We start from the raw sequence: 16,583 nt of genomic DNA, 5'->3' as shown, positions 1-16,583 counted from the left end.
CTTGATATTATTTGAAATGAGGGAAACACTGAAGTATGAATATCAGGAGTTTTAATCAAAAATCCATTGGGACTTCAATTTGGGATTGAAGTTATACAAAATATTTGCATCTGAAGCAAAATCCACAAATATTTGGATTTTCATCAGTTCTGCTTGGATGCAAAACTGTCAGACACTGCAGTTTTGGCAGGCAAAAATCGCTTTTCCTAAATGTTAACTGCCTTTCCCACCCATTGGAAAAATTGCAGAAGACCCAGGGGGGCTTCTAACTCTTATAAAGCCAAGTGCCAAAGAAAAGAACTTCTCCAGGGGTTCCTTGTTTCTCCTCAGGGGTAATCTGTCACCTCCAAACCTATGCTTCATTTTTTGCAGAGGAATAATTCTTCATGGCAACTGTCCACGATTCTGCCTTGGAACAGGGCAGTTCCCAGCAGCCATGGATGCTGCAGCCTTACAATTTTGTTTAAACATCTGCTTAGATTAAGAAAATATTAGCACAATACTGGGCACAATGGTCTTTCCATAAAAGGACTTTAAAATGTCTCTGCTCATGAAGTATTGTTTTCCCCAGCACGCAGAGGAGAGAACCAATGGCAGGTGTAAAATTTCAATGTGTGTATATATTATTCCAAAATCCTTGTGAGGAAAATGTCACAGATCTGTCCATGCTGTGTAACAGCTTCAGAGATGCAAGAACCGAATTCCTGATGACGAATGTTTTGAAACTTTATTGCATGACAACAATCTGACTCATTCTCCCTTCTCAACTTTTCTCACATATAAGATCTATCAGCAAAGTCATCAACTTTTATGTAGTTTTATTAGCTCAAGATATCTTTTTTATAACAATAAATTGTTTAGTGAAGAGTGTTAAGCAATTAACAGGGGAAAACCCATCTGCTTTTCCTCTGTTTTTCGTCTTTCTAAGACCTACTTTGTATCCACTTCTAGAAAGTACATCCCACTTACAAATGAAGTTTAGAAATTAGCCCACGATTCAGAGTTGATCCCTTCAGCAAATGATTGTGTAAATGGACGTTGGTTGTGAGATTTGCTCAAGTTAACTGTGCACTGTGCTTACTATTGCAAGAACTTTTTTCCTCTTCATTCACACCTCGTGCCCTGTCGCTGACTAAAATAGGAAGCATTCCTGCCTCCTGCCTGAGGAAATGACTCCTGAAACTGCAGAGTTGTTTCCAAGATGATTATTCAGGAACTTGGTGCGATTGTGTGTGCATTAACACCCCCTCTTCTCTGAAAACCTTCTCATTGGCACGAAGGCACTCACACGGGAAGGGAAGGGAGGACGCAGAATCTAACCACGTCTTATTCATAGATTCATAGAATGGTTAGGGCTGGAAGGGACCTTCGAAGGTCATCTAGTCCAACCCCCCTGCAAGGAACAGGGATATCTCCAACTAGATCAGGTTGCTCAGGGCCTTGTCCAACCTGGCCTTGAACGTCTCCAGGGATGGAGCATCCACCACCTCTCTGGGCAACCTGTTCCAGTGTTCTACCACTCTCATAGTAAAAAATTTTTTCCTAATATCCAACCTGAACCTACCTCCCTCTATTTTAAAACCATTACCCCTTGTCCTATCATAACTGGCCCTCCTGAACAGCCTCTCCCCATCTTTCCTGTAGGCCCCCTTGAGGTACTGGAAGACCGCTATAAGGTCACCCCGGAGCCTCCTCTTCTCCAGGCTGAACAGCCCCAACTCTTTCAGCCTGTCCTCATAGGAAAGGTGCTCCAGCCCTCTTATCATCTTCGTGGCCCTCCTCTGGACCCTCTCCAACTGGTCCATGTCCTTCTTATGTTGGGGGCTCCAGAACTGGACGCAGTACTCCAAGTGAGGTCTCACTACGTCAACGTCTGTATCTAAAGAAATATTCCTGGCTAGTGCATGGATGAGCTATTTCACATCCACCTCTCCCCTGCAATGTCAGTAGAAGAATATAGTGATACTGTGCAGCGGAAGAAACAACATGAAGAAGCAAGCATATAGATCCTTCCCATACACACAGCAGATCAAGGCAAATTCAAAGTTGTTGCACTGAATTTAGCAAGGTTACATTCTTGCCAAGAAACAGACCTTATTAATTTTTTTTTTTTTTTTTTTTGGAGGAGCTACTCAGCAACGTGAAATGTTTATGTTGAAAATCAAACCTTACTCTCTCACTTGTATTTTAACTGTAAGACCATCCTTCCTGCTAAAAATAAATTGACCCTGGCTTGAGCAAAGTATTGGACTGAGTTTTGTGTTAGTAATGAAACCTCACAGCCAGTAAAGTTTTAAGTTTCATTGTGAACCTTTCACTCTGTTCTAACTTCATAATTCTTTGAAAGCCTAATGCTAAATGTTTTTCCTTATCAGTTTATGTGGTTTTGTATGTATGTGTAAATATGTATATGTACTCTTATAAAATAATAACAAGTTATATATATAAACATGTATAACATGAAGACAAGATTCTGTGGATATTGGTATGCAATAGAAATGACTACATTACTCACGACTGATAAAACCATGAATGCTTTTCTCAAATGAGTGCAAATACAATGTTTCAGCCAAGCAAAGTTTGTATGAGATTAAGAACATTATAATTAGATAGAAAAGTGGGAGTTGTAATGGGCAGTTTCACTTCAGTCGTAACTGTAACGGTCACGACTGCTGCAATCTGTTTACTTCAGCATAGATAAGTAAGTATATGGGGCTGGTTTACTGCTAATGAGTTACACCAAGTGAAATAACAACTTTCCACTTAATGTTAACTACCATGATATTGATAACAGCACAACTTTGTGCCAGTGTGGAGTGGGGCATAGCTCAATTTTTTATTGAAAATACAGATCAAGAAATAGACGGAGATACTAGCCTACACCTAATTCTTAGTTATACTAAGCCTCTTGGAGGTCTTCGACAAAGGAAAAGGATTGTAACTTTGCTGAAATTATGGACTTACTCTGCTCTCAGGTCTGTAAAAAGAGACGGAGTACCAACAAGAGTCCAGGCCTCTTTTAAGAACAGAGATGGTTAAGTTGTGTTGTCAGTATTATTTTACACTGCTGGAAGAATTAGCCTTCAGTTGATGTTCAAAACACTGAAGTTTTTGATTTCTGAACAGACAGTTGTGCATCTCTGAGCACTGAGAGAGAAAAACGTTCCCAACCGTCACTTCAGGGAGAGAAACAGAAGGGCTGACGTTCAGTCCAGCCACACATAGAAGATGTTGCTCTGCACACAGGTATAAATGTTACTCTGTCTAAGGGATAGCACCTTGCAAAGTGGTGATGGAAAAGCACTTCCTTTTCCAAAGGAAGGAAATGCTGGAAGGAGCAAATCTGGGACACATGACAAGTAGTTACAGTGCACAAGGGCTGCCATGTGTCGAACACGCTGTGCTTACGCAAGGAGACCCAGGGGAAGTCGGAATCATTAGCGCAGTGATTTTAGATAAGATTCATCCCACCTAATTACAGATATCTTGCTACAACTGAGCTAGGCTCTCTAGGCACCCTTTGTAATGCAGGGAGAGTTAGCGGTGCTTGTGGAAAGCAATTTATCTGACCTGATTTACATGTCTTCTTTGGGAAAAAAGGAGGAATGGAAATCTAGAAGTTGCGATTTTCTGCCATAGGCTACAAAGGAGTAACTAGACAATCAGTTCATGCATTGTAGATATCTATGAAGAATATATATGAAGACTGTGTATGTGCACAGACTCCAGTCTTTGACTAATGGTGGCTGCTCAGTTCATGGTTCCCAGGCTGCTTTTTTGGTAGAACTTCAGTCATACAAAATGGCATGACTCAGGCATGGTATATTCACACATGCATGATACATTCAAATTTCACTATTTCTACATTGTTCCATCCTCATTCCTGCCTTCCCCTCCCTGAATCCTGTCCCTGGAGCTACCCTAGAAGATGCAGGAAAGACAATGACAGTGGAGGAGCTGAGCCTTAACTTTGGTTGTTCAGAGAATCACTTCTGTGTATCACTTTGATCACCAGTTTAGGCATCTTGTTAACTAAAAAAGGCAGGAGCAGGAGCAAAGGTGATTTCTGCTCAAGAATTTTACACGAGAAAAATATCCCCTTCTATCTCTAACTACTTTTCCATTCACATTTGCCTCTTATATTGATTCTTATTTAAACACTGGATCCTGGATAAATGTTTTTGAATTTTAAATCTGAACTTTTGCAAGCATCATGTTAGACAATCACATCCTTATGAAAAACGCAGCATGGTTCTAATTAATTTTTTCAAACATCAGTATCTCAAGGCTTCAAAATGTTTTTTTAACAATGTTAATCATCAAAACAAAAAAACTCTGTGTTCACTGAAGCTTAATTTTTTGCAAAGATTGTAAATCACCACCAGTTAGAAATCTGTCTTCTAGTATTTTTCTGAAAAAGTCCTTTGTTTCCTTTTTTTGCCACTTTCTATTTGTGGGAGAAGGTATATGGAAGTAATGAACAGCATGTTAAAGAGAAAAAAAGCAAGAAGGCTGACAGTTTTTTGGGCAAGTTTCAGCTCAATGGGATTTCAAGTGGCAAAGATTCAGAAACCTTCCCAAATCATGGTTGACATGGGAGAGACAAAGCAGTATCTGCTGAAATGCACTCACTTTCCCAAGACCTAGATGCATCACATTGCAAAAGATTGCAAAGTGCAGCGCTATGCAAAAATTTTCCATTTTACCTCACTAGGATAAGAGAGCACCGCTGCCAGCTAATAATATACCACATCAAATATACTTTTTTAAAATGAAACCCCTTTTACATTAACATGGTCTTAACACCTGGTGCATAGAAACAGCAAACCCGAGAACAACAAGATCTTAAGAACATGTGGACAAAATCTGCTCATGTGCTGGCATTTTAATTATGTTTGCCCTGACCCTTTTCCCATGTTCTATAAAACAGACCAACAGTATAGAGGGGGAGGAAAAAAAACCCACCTCAGTAGCACCACCTCAGATAAACCAGATGAGTGCTACGCTCAGGATATTATTACCAAATAAAAACAAAACAACAAAACAAAACAAAAATATACTGGAAAAGGATAAGGAAGCTGAAGCCGATACTTAAAATAATAGTGTAAAGAGCTGTCACATAGTTCCTCTTAATAGCTTCAAGGACACCTTCCTCTGGCTTTTAAGCAGGGTCACCGGCAGTGTTACGTGCTTTTATGGAGTCAGACCGTTTCTCTTCCCATCCTCCGTGCAAAGGCGAGCGGGGTGAAATGGATTACAGGGATTACAGATGCTTGTGATCGAACACACCACCGAATCGGGGGAAGCAGCCTCCGAGGTGATGAATTCCAGCCCCCAAATTCAAACCTGAAAACAACCCGGGTGGAATTATTCCACGTGGAGCCTGAATGAAAGAGCCAAGGTTCGGCACAGCCAGGGCCTTGCAGGCGGCCAGGGCACCTCCTCGGGCATGAGCACTATGCGAGGAACCCTGCTAGTAACATGCCAAGGAGGGGTTGGCACCATTTTTTTTAATAAGGAAGTTGTACTTCACTCAAAATGACATCGCATTGCAAATTCTCTGGGAAGCCAGCTGAAGTTGTCAAAACGAAGGCACTTTTTTGAGTGCTTTGATAGCCAAAGCTTAATCTTATCCCTGATAGCACTGCTTTCTCCTGTTGGCAATAGTTATTTTCAAAACCTAAGTAAAACAAGCTGGTAGCAAGTCCACCTGGGACACACTTTTCCCTCTGAGTCCTACCATTTAACAGCTGAATGAGATTATCCAGATTGCACCTAGGAATATGAAAATCAATAACTAAAGAAAAGGCACAGAGAAGGCTTATTTCCTCTGATGGTGAGACCTGAACTAGCTACCATGAGGGCTGAGCAGAGCATAGATTCACTGCCCTGAGCCTCCCAACAGCAAGAAAAGGAGAAGGTTAGCTGCACCCCAGTGACCCAAGCCACAACTGTCCATAACACCTTGTTCAGAGCCGCAGAGAAGAAGAGGTAAATGCCTGAGCAGTGCTGGGAGGTGGTTTGGGGTACCCATAGGCTCCTCAGGGGTGATCTGAACCTCTTCCTCAAGGACAGGCTATCATAGACCATTGTAATGACAATTTGCTCCCATGCGGATATTACTGCAATATCCACGCACTCTCTGCTCCCTGTTTCGTGTCAGCAGGAGCGAGGCAACGCCTCGTGGTCTGATCCTCAGAGAAAGCAGTTACCTGCCCTTACCACTCTGCTGCACCTCACTCGGAGCGTGAATCCACAGCTGCTCCAGAATTAACATAAAACACATAAGCCTAGGCAGAGGAAGGAAGCTGAAGTGGCAGGGACTATGACAGATGTTGCGAAATGTCGACTTACTCATAACAGAAAGTCAGGCAAATCTTTTGAAAACTTTTTTTTTTTTCCCCCTTCCCCTCCTCCCCTTTTTTTTTTAATGTGCAGACTTCAAAGCAATGAACTGTGGCATCTGTAACAGCTACCAAACCGTGCCAGTTGAAGCCAGTGGAGCACAGTCTACAGTGATAGAATGCAAGTCATGCAATTATTCGAGTTTGCAGTCCTGGTTTTTGAAACAACATATGGTCTGCAGCAAAGAAGCCAGGATATTTTAAAAGAGCTCCTACAGGGTTTCAAACTTTGATTTTACAGAGGTGTGGGAAAAGAAGCAGACTCCATTCAGGCTCTGATATTTAAATACATGTGTTGTCGTTCTGCTTATTGAAGTGGGCTGTGCTGTGCTTTTACATATGCAGAGTGTATTCTGTGTTTCTAAGGAGCAGGCAGTACCATATAGGTATTTCACACACTTTCTCCTTTTTGATGACATTTAGGGAAACAGGGTGCAGTACTGGACTTCTAGTGAACAGCAAGTGGCCTGAACAGCTTTAAAAAACAGTCTAACATATCAATGTAAGAAAATTCCTGTTAAATGTCGCAATGGAACTATCCATCAGAGCATTCTCAGTCACTTATTATTTTACACTGAAACGCTGTTGTCAATGCAAAGTGAGGATCTGCGAGGTCCCACCAGGACCTATGGGCATAAATCCCTATGGCAAATGACCTGAAACACTCTGGTTGAAAACATCTGCCTGTCAGGTTGAAAACGAGTGACAAGGATCTGTGCTCTGTCCTTACCTGTTCACTCCACACCAAGGGCTGTCACAGTTGATAGGCAAGCCTAGCCCACTTGTGACACTATGAGCTTCAATTTACATGTATCGATGATTTCTATGCGCAGATATCCCTCCAGGCTACTCATTGTCTCTCAACCATAAAGGCTTCTTAGTCCAAACTCCACCTTTTAACAGATCTAGATTTCCAAATCAGGCTTCTTTGTCAGTGCCTGTCTCCAGGATGTTGTCTTTCTTAGGTTTGGTTGCTATGTTTGCTTTAATGAAAAGAAATCTGGTAGCTGCTCTGTGCCTTTATCTTATAGCTAGTTACCTATATCCCTTCAAAAGCTCTTATCACTGCTGGATGTTGAAAAGCTAATCCGTAACATAAAGCAAGTCTTACAGAAAGCATAAAAAAATCAACACTAGGCACAGCCACAACCATGCTATAGGATGTTTCTGTTTATTGGATGAATTATAACTCAGTTTCCAATGTCACTTTTTTATTGTCTGCCTTTTAAATCTATTTTCTTCAGTATATACTGCCCAAGGCTAAGCTCCCAGGAAGTGTGGGACACCTTCTCTAGCTTTCAACACCAGAAAGTATCCCTGTCACATCTGGTTTCAGCCTGCACTTGACACAAATCAGAGCTCTGGCTACTAACTTCTGCAACAAGTTCAGATTATTTGGTTGAGCTGCAGCTGCAGTAAAGCCCTTTGACCCCAAATACAATGAGATATGTTAAACCTATTCTGAAAAGTTGACTGGGTTAGCTTCAGAGTGTGAGATCTTAAGTATATATTTTTCATGAAGAGGAAAGAAACATCAGTCAGCTCAGAAAACTGGATTTGTTCTCATCAGCAACCAGGTGCTGACACTTTATGGGACTACCCAAACTCTTTACCCCAAGGTTGTGCGTGCTTTCACCAAGCCTCCCTACTTGCTACTCTCCATCTTCACACAGTCTCATACATGCATCATATTGGCCCCTTGGACTCTCGAGTTTAGCAGGAATCATCCTCTATGAAGATTCAGCAGTCTTCTACACCATACCCATGGTTTGAGTAATCCCCAGAAAGAGTCATGCAAGAGAGGAGGAGCAAGCAGAGCAGTTTTCTCCACAGCCCTTCTTTTGAACCATTCTACTTTCTGTTATATCCTTACTCAGAGACACAGATGCTGTCTCAACTTTTCTTTTGGGCTCCCTGGCATCTTCTCACAAGAGAAGGTCGAAGGAATTAAATACATATGGCTTGGCTACAGGATCACTGAGGAAGGCTATGATAATGCTTCCTAATATCTGAAGTATACAAAAATCTATGAAACAGTGCAATTATTTAGACTCACAGAGAATGTATAACTATCAAGAATGGGATGGTAATTATTGAAGCACGCAACGCAGGAGTGTTTCCTAACATGAAGGTCTACAGCTTATGAAATCATCCCTAAACGACAGTTAGCAGCAGCAAGGTCTCAATCAACTGTAAAGGAGACAGAGTACATTATTAGTGACATAGAAATGAGTTCAATCTGATTTTGCTTATGCCCCCAGGAGCCTCTAGTACACACAAGGTTTGTACAGATTTGCCAGGTACTTGCAAGGTCACTCCCCTGTCTACACTGAATGGCTAATATTTAAATTGTGCCCCCATCCTAACAACTTCATGTCTGTTTCTGAATCAGCAAAGTTTTAACTCATATTCCTGTGTAAGAAGCCCTCCTGCTTAAGGTAGTGTATTTGGGTGTATTTATAAATCTCATCCTCTGCAAACTGCTGCAGAGAAGAAACAGAAAAGTATGCGCTCAGAAGGGCTTTAAGTTAAAGTTCCAAAGCATTTTGACAACTGTTTGGATTCTTGAATCTGGTCTTAAGGCTGCTCTGCGCCTGCTTATAGAATAGAAACTGAAGCTTTCCATTTTGCAGCCTCCGAAAAGTCCTGCAAAGGATTCATTTATGTTTGATTTGGTTTTATGCAGCTGACAGTGGTAAGTGCAGAATCTGCTTCACCAGTCATTATGTGCTTAGAAGAGATTTTGATGTCCCAGGAGAATGATGCCACTTGGATGAGGTAGTGGAGTGCATTCTTTTTCTAAAGGCATGTATGCAGTGTGTAGTGTACGGATAGTTTTGCAAAACAGAAAAAAGCTATTTACTCATGCGTGTAGACAATGGGCATGTAGCAGATACTTTGTGCTTATACAAACTCTCAAGTACCAAAAACCCCAAGAACTACAGCAACGAAAACCAACTAAAACACAGTCCTTCCAGATGCAAATTTGGTGTGCAGAAGCACACATGTAGTAGTGGAAATCAACCCCTCATGGCTCCTTTCAACTTCCTTTGAAGTCAGTAGCAAAATTCCCATTGAGTTCAATAGGAACAAGAGGCGGCCCTTGATCTAGTAAAAAGTCCTTATGAGGTTTTATAAGCTCTTTATACAAAACTTTATTCCAGTTGTATATGAAATACATGTTGACCCTATATCCACCCGCAAGACTTTGAGAATAATGTGACACCTCCACTCTGCCCAGCCAGCGACTGTCACTCAAAGCCCCGGCTGTGCAGCTGTAGGAGGGATTCCAGGATACCTGACCAAGTTTTGCTTTTCAGAGAAGAGCCACTAAAGAGAGGATGACAGCTCAAGTAACTTGCACCCAGCTATTCAGGAGCAGGTTAGGTCAAGGCCATTTCTGGCCACTGATCCCGCCTCCCTCATGACAACAGACACATGACAAGTGTCTCTGCTAATTCTGCTGAGTTTTGTGGTAGCCTTGGACACAGCTCGTCACAGGGGATTAATACCAAGACTGGAGAACCTGGCACGAGGAGGTAGAATTGCATTAGGGCAGTTCTGTTTCGCTTCTTTCTGATCAAGGCCACAGAGTGGTGATGGGCAGCTATTCCCTCTGCTTGAGGGCGCTCAGCTGTGAATTCCCTAAGGGATCGCTCATGTTGCTTCAGCTGTTCTACATTTATATGAAGTCTCTTGAAATTTGTGAGACAATTTGGGAAAATTATTACACTCGGTACTTTGTCTGCTTTTCAATTGATTGAGAAACCATGGTCACTGGGCTTAACCAGTACTGACAGGAGTCATGTTTTAGGCAAGAGCCAGCTGGCTGAAAGTCTACACAGAAAATATAGGAAAGATGGTGATCGGCAAATACAAACATTGGTGGACCTGGCAGCAGCAGGAACCTCAAGATGGTGATTTACACCTCTGTTATCTCTCAGTTTTGTGGCACCCAGATCACACTTCAGGCCAATTAGGAGAAGCTGCAGAGCTTCCAGACAGCTCCGTAAAACTGCTGCTCACAACCTGGGTAGTCTGCTCTTCTGCACGAATGCTGGGGTCATGAAGATGCAATACACAAGCAAGTCAACTCAGTCTAGACTATGTAGCCCTGGACCTCAGCCCTAGAAAAAACACTGCTCAGACTCTGATTTACAGTCCAGTTCATATTTTAGGCTTGAAAACATGAGCTTTATTTACCTGATGGGAATTTCACTACACAGTGTACAGCAGGATAGAGACCAGCAAGAAATGTCTGGTTCACGGTTGATTCAACTACAAAAAGATAGATGTTTCATGGCTTAAAATATTTATAGGAAAATAAATTTTTTTTGGATCTTTGAAAACTTCTCCATTAAATTGTACCCAAATACTGAACAACCTACTATCACGTTAAACATTGAAATCCTTTGATTCTCTGGAACAAAGGCAAACTTTTTGTGGAAAAGTACACATTAGTAGGCTGAATTCATTAAATGCTAGTAATTTTAGCTCAGGTTAAAACATCTGAGCCCTTAACGGGTTCAAGGGCACAGTATTAATCAACAAAGAAAGTTTCTAATCGAATTTGGCCTTGGGAAATTCTCTTACATATTCTTTCTGGGTGATGTTATTGTTTTGGGGGAGCTTATCTACTATCTTGCTGGGAACAACTATCCACTTTAATAAAGTGTCTAAAATATTGTAATAAACACACAGCTTATATCAATAGCATCATATTTCCCCACATAGTATTTGTGTGTGGTTTAATTAGATGGAAGGATTACAGGAAAAGTTGTGTCATAATGATTCTTTAAAGCGAAACCATAGATCAAAGTTCATAGCTGCCAAATATACAACTTTCAAAACAAGCTCAAGTGCTGCTATTAATCATGGCTGCTGGGGGATTTGATGACAAAGATTAAACTGCTGTAAAGGATACTGCTGTGCATCAGATTCTTGCAACTGTCATCAAATACTCTGCCAACTATTAACAGGTCAGAAGAGTTGTCCAGCATTTACCATGGGTGGCTTCGTCACTGCAGTTGGTGAGGCCGTCTATGCCATGGTGACAACCAGTGATACCCTCCCAGACAGACATTTGTGGGTTGTTATTTTTTACAGCGTGGCTGAAGTCTTAAGGTCTGCCTGTAAAGCAAACAAGAGAAAGAAACTGCGGGACCTTGGTCTCACAGCACTGCATCCTCACAGCAACATCGCTCGCGCCGAGTATTTTCTCTCTTATTTTCCACATGGAGTACCTTCCCTCTCGCTTACTGCATGTTAAGAGTGCCCACCTGTGGAGCTGAGGTGGTGTAAATTCCCTTCCTAGTCCATTTCTCAGCAACCACTCCATACAGATAAGCCCTCAAAGAGTGCCTCAAGGACCAACCTTCATCCCATTCGCAATTATGCCACCCCTCTCTCCTTCCACACAGGATCAGGTAATATTCCTGTGGGAAGCTACAGTGTTCACTTACACAGAAACATAATATGAAGGAAGTATGTGAAGCATAGTTTGCAGGGCAGGAGCCGACAACCTGTGACCTACCCACCAGTGCTCTGTGGTGGGTCACCGATGGCCATTAGATGGTATGCAGAGACTTGTTGACCTACAGACCTGCAATATGCTGCTGTCGCTGCTCATATGTAACAGCGTGCTTGAGAAGTGGCCTTTCTGAGGTTCAACTTTGCAGAGTCTGAAACTGGCATCAAGAGTTTTGCACTGAGCTGTCGGGGTAACAGATGTGAACAACAAGCCTGATGCAACAAGCAACTGGAGATTCAAATCCAAAACTACAGATTTAACTGCAGTCTTCAAAGTTTAGAGGAGTTACAGATCTGAATCCAAACTTCACAGCTATAAAAAAAATGTATCTATATAATGTGTTGAATCCCAACTACATTTGAATATCCTTCAATTCTGGGAAAGTCTGGAGTCACATCTGGCTGGAAAATTTTAAGCATCATCTCATCTTTGCTAACAGTATCTTTCAAAAAACAAAAGTAACAAAAAAGAACAGAACGTTAAAGACTTCAAATGGCAGATATTCAGCCTTACATTATTTTAAGTAGTTCAGCCTTTAACTTACCAGAGGCCTTCATTCTACCTACCTCTTCGTAGTTAAATGAATGTAACTTAATGTAACAGTTCTGTCCTCTGCTGAATACAAGGATGTGACACCAGACAGACCATTTTTAGACATTTGCGATGGGATATTTTCATGTCTAAAGGTTCCTTGCTCATAGACCAGCCTTCGTTTGTCTTCTCTTGATTTAAATTTTGTTTTCCAAGCCTCCCCTCCTTCCACAAAAAAAAAATTCCTATGGGGCTGAAACATTCAATACTGCAGCTGCCAGACATTCAGTCCCCTTCCCCTCCCAAAACGCTGAGAAAATTAATACATCCTTTTCAGTTATAGCAAAGTGAAATAAATGCCTGCTTAGATTAATTGCTTTTATACTTATTGTAAGATGATATTTAACTACCACCATGAGGATGACTGGATTGCATGGGCTTGGCATGTAACTAGTTTTCCCTGAGAACTGGTCTCTTAAGATAGCTTTGGGGTCTGTTTAACACTTGGGAAGCTGCACTTCTGTGCAGGATTACTTGAACCACATAAATGGCGTTCGCTCACACGTCTTTGTGTGGCACTGATAACACCCCGCCTGAGTATGGGGCAGGTAATCTGTAGTGCACATTGTGTCAGCAGGGCACGTATCATACACAAACAGCTATCCACTTGGTGATATATCAAAGGGGTTTTGAGGATGCCTCTGGATACATGAGTGTCCATATTGTACTTCAAAGAATACAAGGACTATCGGGAACATTTCCCTGAATCGGGACTCATTTTTCTGGCTTTCTGGGTTTTTTTTGCCATCTTACATTTAAAGATGGCATCTGGTTTTCTTCTTACTGAGAACCATATACCAAGCATAGTAACCAGGAAAGGGTGGGGAGGTGTTTTCCTTTGCGTTAGTGAAAAATATTGCCCAAGGAATGGAAACACTGCTTTGATTGTGATACAGCCCCTATTTTTATTACTTTTCTCTGTAAAATACAATAAAAACATTGTGGGGAAATGTATGGTCAATTATCTGCAGTGGCAGGGAATACACCATCCATCGGCAAGGCTTCTGGGGAAGGGAGCACTGAGTTCCAGCCTTGTCTTCTTACCTTTCAGTACGAGACAGACAGTGGCTCAAAAACCACAGAAACAAACAAATTTTTTTAAAAAATATGAGCATGTGAAATGCAAAAAAGAGCCAGTTATTCACCCAAAGAACACCTCAAAGGGTCAGACGAACATCCCTGAGAACAGTATGACTACAGCAGCTGTGTGGATAAGAAAGAGAGATGGCTTAGAGTCCCAAATGTGGTATCCATAAAGCATAAGGGGTGAACTCTCAAGTCAAAGCCAGCATTACCACTGGCCACAGTGGAGTCCAGGTTTCCTCCAATGTGCTCTAAATTTACTCTTGGCTCTGTATTATAGCACCCAAATAAAACTCAGGGCTGTGCAAATGAACATAAGGGCACAGCGCAGTCAAAGCGGCTGCAGCGCTGACAGCGGTTAAGCCTGTGCTGGGGCTACACTTAACATTCACTCCAACAGTCCAGCTTTCGGGTAGCACAAGTATTTTCATGTCATGCTTTATCCTTCTTGACTAGCCTTTGATGTCGGTCATCATTTTAGGCTACAGACTCGTAGGAGAAGTGGACTGAGATATATTTGGACAGAGCTGTACATTGTGGGTTCCATCACAGTACCTGTGACATTTCAAAAGCGTGTAGCAGGATTGCAGGTTCATTTCTGCTATCTCCACTTCTCCTGCCGTTCCCTGCCACAGAATTAGAGCCCAAGTGCTTATCTTGAAACCTGGGTGTTAACTCCAACATGTAGAAAGCCCACAAAGGAAAAATTTGCAAATGTATCCAGCTCTCGGATTTTTAATGTTCATTCTGGTGAAATGGAAGACGTGAGATACTAACTCCTTAAGGGTCATAAACCGCTGAATAGAAAATGACAGGCAAACAAATTTCAGGAGATTGTTTCTATTTGCCCACAGTATTTGTATTTTCCTGATAGCAGTACTGATCTTCTGATTTACTGATGCTTCCTAAAAGCCTAAGTGCTTACTTTATGGAGTTCAAATTCTAAAACTGAGACAAACATCATGTCTGACATTTAGTAGGATTACTTACTTCACCGTGAGTACTTAGTCTTTGCTGTAGAAGTATACTTTAGGGTAGTAACTAACAGTGGAGCAAGTAGTGACCTCTTCCCCTGCAAACCTGTCCGGTGCTTCTGCAAGAAGACAGCCTAAAGGACATGAGAAATTGGAACAGTGACAACATTTCAAGAAGGGACAGGCTTTCAGCCAGCCTTCAGCAGGTTATGTTCGGCAAGGGAAGACCTAGAAAATCCCTGTATAAAGCTTTAGTTTTAGCCTTTTCGGATGAAAAGGATCCAGCTTTAATATGAACAAGAGATAAAACTACCACTAATTCAGGCTTGTATCTTTCTCCAAGTATGTCCAGAAGATTCAGATTCTCTTTTGATGGAACTGGGCTGGGCTGGGCTCTGGGTACCAAAGTATCTGAAAGTTTTATGGTCAATTTGACACTGCTGTGCAAGAGCAAGTGGTGACTGTGTAAGATTTTTTTCATTTTTTGGGGTAACAAAAATTTCAGAGCATGAACATAACAACACTGACAAAAATCATTTAAGTCACGTTGAATTCTCTAGGAATGTTATTTCCTAATGAAGCAAGTCCTCTCAAAAGTGTGTGTCATCTTGATGTCTCAGTGTTTTGAATTAACTAGGTAAATGAGGAATATGGTGGTAAATAAAGCAGAAAATGAACTTTCCTGCAGTTTTGTATATATTAAATTGACATAACTTTGTGTTAAATACAAGGCAAAATATTGAATCTGAGGATCACATTATTGAATAGCTCAACTGACAAGTAAATATATTTTGTCAGCTGAAATGAAAAGGCAGCCCACAAAGACTACCCATTACCTCATTATAATAAATTGCAGTTACTGATACTAGAACTCGGACTTCAAAGTAAACTTGAACAATAATGCCATGAGAGTTTGACAGCGCATTCAGAAGAGTGTGAAAAAACAGTGTGAAATTGGTACATAAACCTCTAAAAGTAGCTACTCTTCAGCCTTCTTAAACACATTTCTACATGGACTAATTGGATGTATCACCTTTGCATGACAGATATACCTACAGAACCCATGAGCTACTTCTGATGATGACTTCAGCTCCTTCTGTTGAACCGCTCAGGGAATAGACTTGTTAGCATTAAAGCCCACACTGTCTGTGATTTTAAAGTTTGTCCTCTGATGAGGCAGAAAGGAGCCCTCGCAGAGTCTGCTTGTGCTATTACAAAAAAAAAGGCTCTTCTCTTATTAAAACCAGAAGTTTTCATTCTCCCTTGAGGCCTGATATTTATGATCAAGCATTTCATGCCTACTTCTCTTGCCCTAATTCTGGTCATTTGCAACAATGCTGGTGTTAAGTGACTATGAAACTTCAGTTTCTAACGTAATCAGATTTTCAGGCCCTGTGCCCTACATCACATGGAATCATTTACTGCAGTACAATGGGAAATAAGGCCACTACGCATAACAGTATTTCTGGGGGAAGAAATGTTGCTTATTGCTGAATAACAGTATGCTCAGCTGATTGCAGGTTGCAAATTGTGCCTCAGGAATTGATGGATTTTTGCATTTAGAATAAGCAGAACAGAGAGGGAACAACCAAAGCAAGAGCACAGAGAGATAATGTGCAGCGTACCGAGCTCCTGCTCAAGCACCTGGTCACATGGAAGTGCTGACTTCCCAGATCTGACTGATACAGAACAGCTGAACTCTTGGCAGCCAGGATGAACTGGGCTATGAGGAATGAGCAAGGCTCTCTCACTGGCTAATGAGCTGCTCAGTCCCTTCTTCCCACATAAAAACCTCATGGCTTTGCTATCAGCCTCAACATCTCCTTGTGCCCAACATCTGTCGTGACCTTTGTATACAAATAAGAGATGGTTAAACTGAACCATGTAAGAACTGTGGACTTGTTAGATCACTGCAGCTTGCTGCACTGTCTTCAAATTTCAGAGCTTACCTTAGAATCACTTCCTTTGGTTTTGCTGAAGTTGTAGAGAGAAAAAAAAAAA

This window comes from Tauraco erythrolophus, chromosome 2 (assembly GCF_009769465.1).
Source record: "Tauraco erythrolophus isolate bTauEry1 chromosome 2, bTauEry1.pri, whole genome shotgun sequence".
NCBI lineage: Eukaryota > Metazoa > Chordata > Aves > Musophagiformes > Musophagidae > Tauraco > Tauraco erythrolophus.
This window is presented reverse-complemented; position numbering follows the sequence as displayed.